Raw genomic sequence first — 5,378 nt, 5'->3', positions numbered from 1 at the left:
CCGTTACTATCTTCCGTCACAAAATGACGGCCGTTATTAACAACGAGCTAAAACGGCTATTAGAAAAATCCCATATACTATAAAGGGATTTTGTTACTGCCGTTTTACAGCTGGTTTTCAGACGGAATTTCGTACGGATCTTTAAAACGGAGTAATTTTGTAGTGTGAAAGAAGCCTAAGCCCTTCTCCAACAGGAGAGAGGCCCCCCAAACAAACCCCCCCTACACCGCCAGGAGGAACACCCAGAAGCGCTACCGCACCCTGACAAATCCTGTGTACAAAACAAACACGTAAAAGTGGCACAGTAACATACAAAAAAAATAATAATAATAATAAGTGCAGATATACTGCCCAGTCATCCAGACAGATCTATAAATATTTCCCTGACCCTAGCCAGAATACCAGGATACCAAGGATGAGGAGTGTGAGCTATAACACCCAGTGAGTGTCAGCACCTCAGGGTCACCACTCCCCAAGGCACAAAAGTACCTCTGCTCTAGACCCTCCACAGACCCGGAGAGAACAGGTCACATCAGGGCAGCCATTGAGCTGGTTACGTGGCGTACACCCCGGAACACCTGCTGCTCCATGTAGCCACCTATTCCTACCAGTGGACTGCCTGATAACTACACTTGATCTTAGCCAAAAGGCAATCCTTGTGATGCACTACATGCAAAAAGTGGCACAGTGAGGAAGAAAAAGCCAAATATATAAAGCCTAGATTTAAAGGGTGTGTGCTAAAGGTGAAGAGAAATGGTGCAGTGTTGCCACTCAGTAAGAAGCCTTCCCCAGTGAGTTTAGGTCCCACAGGATCACTTCTCCCTGAGGCACAAAAGTACCTCAACTTTACACCCCCAGCCTCATGGCAAGACCCCGAGGGAGCAAATGGTTCACTGGCCAAAAGACACCCGCCACTCTACATGCAGACATCCATCCCTCTCAGTTGCAGAGACTAAACCACTGATAAGAACAGATTCTACACTTGATCTTAGCCAAAAGGCCAAGAAGGGCTCTTTTGAATTAGCTTTTATGATCATTCAGTCAGTACAAGTCATACAGTAAATTACAATCACACAAAGCATGACAGTACAATACATAACACAGGTTCCCTAAACTATGCATCGCACCACATGCTACACTAACACTCCTCTCAATCGTGAAAGAGAAAAACACCAAATTTGAATAACCATATATTGCAATCTGTGATTGGGGAGGAGCGTAGGAGACCATGTGGGTAGGGAGGGAACAGATCCCAGGGCCAAACTACTAAGCAATAATTTCAGGGGGACATGGGGAATTAGAGGATCTTCAATCCTCTTCTTGATTAATTTCTGAGCGCAGGCTGTGGATCAATCTGCAGCAGTCCCATATAGCCATGTTCTTTTCAGCCTTCTGGCTAAGATCAAGTGTAGTATCTGTTCTGTTAGTTGGCGGTGTGGGAGACCACCAAGGCAGGATGGAGAACAACGCAGAGTGGTAGATGCGTACCGAGGTCTGTGGTGTGTCAGGGCGGCGGACCCTGAAGCGATTTGTACTCTCTGTATTTCGCCCTAAGGTTTGGGTAGGGTAAAAGCCAAGGGTGCCGGAACTCACTTGGGAGTTGTGATTCTACTTGACTAATGGCACAAAGCACGCACTGAGCACTTTATCTCTCACTCTTCTGAGCACTCACCTGTAGCCTTCTGGCTGTTGATCTGGACAGGATTTTTTTTAGATATTTGGGCAGTATAACACTGCACATCCACTTATTTATTTGCTTTTGTCACTGTGCTCACATTTGTGTTCTTTTTATGTTTACTAGGATCAGGTCAGGGTGCGGTAGCCCTTCTGGGTGTCCCTCCTGCCGGTCTAGGAGAGGTGTGTGTGGCCATCAGGTTCCTCACCTCCCTACCATGCCCCGTGGCATTCCTGCTTCAGCGGGAATGCCGAACCGGTTTTACTGGTTCTTAGGTGGCAACTTGGTTAACATCTAGTTGTTCCCCAGGAACACTTTTCGGTCCCTGAGTAGCTTTGGCAAAAGGAGACATCGTACCTGGAACCTTGCAGCTGCCTTCTAGCATGGAGGAAAATGGTTTGTTGGGGGGCCTCTCTCCTGTTGGATAAGGGCTTGCGATGGACCGCATCCTCGTGCATGATTCTTTGTGTGAACACTTGCACTTTTTACTTGCACTTGGGTAATTCGAGAGCACGTACCTCAGCTCTTCAATAAAAATAAAAAGTAGCCATGTTCTTTTGGGGTTGTTGTTCCTCATCAGAACAGTGTGATTTGCTTCTGAGAGGCCTCTCATCTAGGTCAAAGGGGTGCATTTCCTCCTTGTGGAGAAACTACTATTGCCATGTTGAGCTTGAAAGGCCATCAGCACTCCCCAGGGCATTCTGGGAAGAGGGAATATTCAAAGCTGCTCACTCACAAATCGTGATGAGCGGCATATGCCATATTCGAATTCGCGATATTTCGCGAATATGAGGACGAATATTCGTCCAATATTCGTGAAATTTGAATATTCGTTATATTCATGACGTTTTTTGAATTGCGAAATTTTGCTATTGCGAATGCGAAATTATTAGCGACATTTTGCTTGTCTGCGCATGCGCGCTATAACATCATGCGAGGGACGTTGCTAGGGACATTGCTAAGCTCTGACAACTGTGCTTGCAGAACTCTCATTGGCTCACAGGCATAAGTAGGGTGGAATTTCCATGAATATTCGCATGCATAAACCTTTCGCCTCACAGTCTCATCCCTGGGTCTTTAATGATACAAGCATTGCATTTATCAGTCGAAGGAGATCCCTACAATGTGCTCAGTTTTTAAAACAGTTTGAAAAAAAGACGAATATTCATAATAGCAAATTTTTATCGCAAAATTCGTGATATTCGCGATGAATATTCGAATTGCGAATATTCGTGAGCAACACTACTCACAAAATACAGTCTGTAGATAGGTCCTTTTCCGTTCTGGAGAGAATTGCACTGTAGTTAGGCATTAAACCCCGAACAGCTTCCAAAACTCTGTAACTGGAGTGAAAAACTGATGTTTAGGAAATGTTACCTGCTGGCAGACAATTTTGAGCTTCACCTGATGGATCCGTGCAATGGAGGAAAAAACGTGATATAAATGCTCACTTACTTGGTTTTTAGGTACTACAGCAGCTACTGTAAGGTAATTTTTATGCGCCTGTATATCAGCGCCAGATGGACACTGGACTTTGCTATAGCAGTTGCCATCTCCGTGTCGTAAAAGTGGACCACAATACTCAGATACCCCCATGACCTACAGTAGAGCCGAATTGCGTAACAACCAAACAGTCGAAGAAAGAAAATATAAAAATAAATAAATATATATATATAATTATAGAGGATTTGGAGGGCACAGCTATATTAGATGTCTTTCCGGATTAGCAGGACAAATATTTTAATGTGCGGTATTATGGCCGTAGCTGCTTTCTTATACTTTTCACTGTCGGGGTGCTAAGTGTGTATAGCTTATAGCTTATAGCGTATGTATGCAACAAATAGAGAAGATACACTTGCACTCACCGATCCTGTGATTTTCAGTATTCTGTATTATCCGTGATGCTGGGAGCAATATGGATGAGGGCGCTCAGAGGCTAACAGCCTAGGCTGTTAGCCTCTGAGCGCCCTCATCCATATTGCTCCCAGCATCACGGATAATCTGGAATACTGAAAATCACAGGATTGGTGAGTGCAAGTGTATCTTCTCTATTTATTGCATATATATATATATATATATATATATATATATATATATATATATATATATAATCCTGAACCCCCCCTCTGTTTACAGACAGGACAGAAGTGAGCACAGAGAAGAGCTAGTCTGACCACCACTCACCATGCATATACTTCCTCCCTGAGACTACTTTGCTGTGCTGGGTCTCTTCATCCAATCACTGCAGGCTGCTCTGTAACCTCATCCTTTTGGTTTTTAGGCAGGAATCTAACAGACAGGACAGGAGTGAGCACAGAAGAGTGCTAGTCCAACCCTCACCTTCTGGACTTTGTCCCTGTCTGCGCTTCAGCTGGGACAATAATGATGCTGCAGCCGGACAGGATTATATTCTAGATGGTATGGGGACCCCTAGTGGTCTATCTTATATAAGCCATGATTCTTTAAAAAAAAAAAAAAAAAAGGAGATAAAAATTTTTTATGAAGTATATTAGAAAGGTTAATGTTTTGCCAAGATGTACAACATACAAAAAAGTTTTTGACTCTGACAGTGCCCATTTAACAATCTGTATCTGGTATTCATTGCTGTGTAATTTCAAGCTGATGTAGTCTGAAGGCCGCCGGGGGAATTCGCATTGTGTTTACTTTACCCTCCCGCTCAGACCTGAGATACACCATGCCAGCCCTCCACACTGCGGCTGTCATCAGGACCTCAACCCGCTCCTTCCTCTGCACTTCGTCAGGCTCAGAACTTTCTTCAAGAACAGCAATTCATCCGTCACCTAGCGCCCCCCTCCCCCTCCTCGGCCTTTGTTAATGAGATATGTATTCATATGCCATTTGGATAATGGATATAGGATTCCAGCCTGTAAAACAGTTGAGCAACTACTTGTGGTTTTGCATAGAGACTGGCGTCGAGCGATGGGATTTCTAGGATTCATACGCTGTGTCATTGAAGTTTCCGAGAAAAAAGAAAGCGTACGACATTGTTGCAATAATACCTAATGTAAAACTAATATTTACAGGACCACCAGCCTGTTGGGGCAGAGACATCCATGATGTAGAGCAGTGTTTCCCAACCAATGTGCCTCCAGCTGATGCAAGCCTACAATTCCCAGCATTCCCAGACAGCCAAAAGAAGCATTCAAACCCTAATACTCTATCGACAGATTGCAGGGGGTCCCAGCAGTTTGACCCCCATGATCTGACACTTTTCCCCTATCTTGTGGATCAGTGTTTTCCAAACAGTTTGCCTCCAGCTGTTGCAAAATTTCAACTCCCAGCATGCCTGGACAGCCGTTGGCTGTCCAGGCATGCACAGAGCTGTAGTTTTGCAACAGCTGGAGGCACACTTTTTGGAAATCACTGTTGTAAATTGTGGATAAATGCTTAAAGGGGTACTCCAGTGAAAAATGTTTTTTTTTTTTTTTTTTTTTTTTTATCAACTGGTGCCAGAAAGTTAACCAGATTTGTAAATTACTTCTATTAAAAAATCTTAATCCTTCCAGTACTTATTAGCTGCTGAATACTACGGAATTTATTTATTTTTTATTTTTGGAACACAGAGCTCTCTACAGACATCTCTGTCCATTTTAAGAACTGTCCAGAGTAGGAGAAAATCCCCATAGCAAACATATGCTGCTCTGGACAGTTCCTAAAATGGACAGAGATGTCAGCAGAGAGC

The 5,378-nt window shown here is 43.8% G+C and overlaps 1 pseudogene; it reads right to left on the bottom strand.

The window, feature by feature from the left end:
* Window positions 1-883: 883 nt before the first annotated feature.
* LOC130283580 (U2 spliceosomal RNA) lies at window positions 884-1,012 on the bottom strand (annotated as a pseudogene).
* Window positions 1,013-5,378: the final 4,366 nt, after the last annotated feature.

The sequence above is a fragment of the Hyla sarda genome, chromosome 7, assembly GCF_029499605.1.
Source record: "Hyla sarda isolate aHylSar1 chromosome 7, aHylSar1.hap1, whole genome shotgun sequence".
NCBI classification, from domain to species: Eukaryota; Metazoa; Chordata; class Amphibia; order Anura; family Hylidae; genus Hyla; species Hyla sarda.
Note: the sequence above shows the minus strand (reverse complement) of the source record. Positions and strands in the feature narration are given on the sequence as shown.